This window comes from Haliotis rubra, unplaced genomic scaffold (genome assembly GCF_003918875.1).
Source record: "Haliotis rubra isolate DU_JTF1 unplaced genomic scaffold, ASM391887v1 Scf201, whole genome shotgun sequence".
Classification (NCBI taxonomy): Eukaryota; Metazoa; Mollusca; class Gastropoda; order Lepetellida; family Haliotidae; genus Haliotis; species Haliotis rubra.
Genome location: NW_025766015.1, coordinates 1,347,794 through 1,348,038, shown reverse-complemented (window position 1 = coordinate 1,348,038; position 245 = coordinate 1,347,794).

The following is a 245-nucleotide window of genomic DNA, read 5'->3' as shown; positions in this document are numbered from 1 at the left end:
CGCGTGCATGACGTCATACATCATATACTCCCGCGTTTTACAGATGTGGTTGTTTTGCAGTCTCCAACTAGTCCAGAGTTCCATGCTAATGCTATGCTAAGTCATCACTGCGTCTCTACCCAGAATTCCATGCGGCCATGTTATGCTGAGTCGTACGTCACTTTGCCGGAGTGTGTGTTTCGAAGAGTCTTTGAAATAACATTTAAACTTATAGACTTCGTCAGCTGATTTTAAAGTAAAGGCGG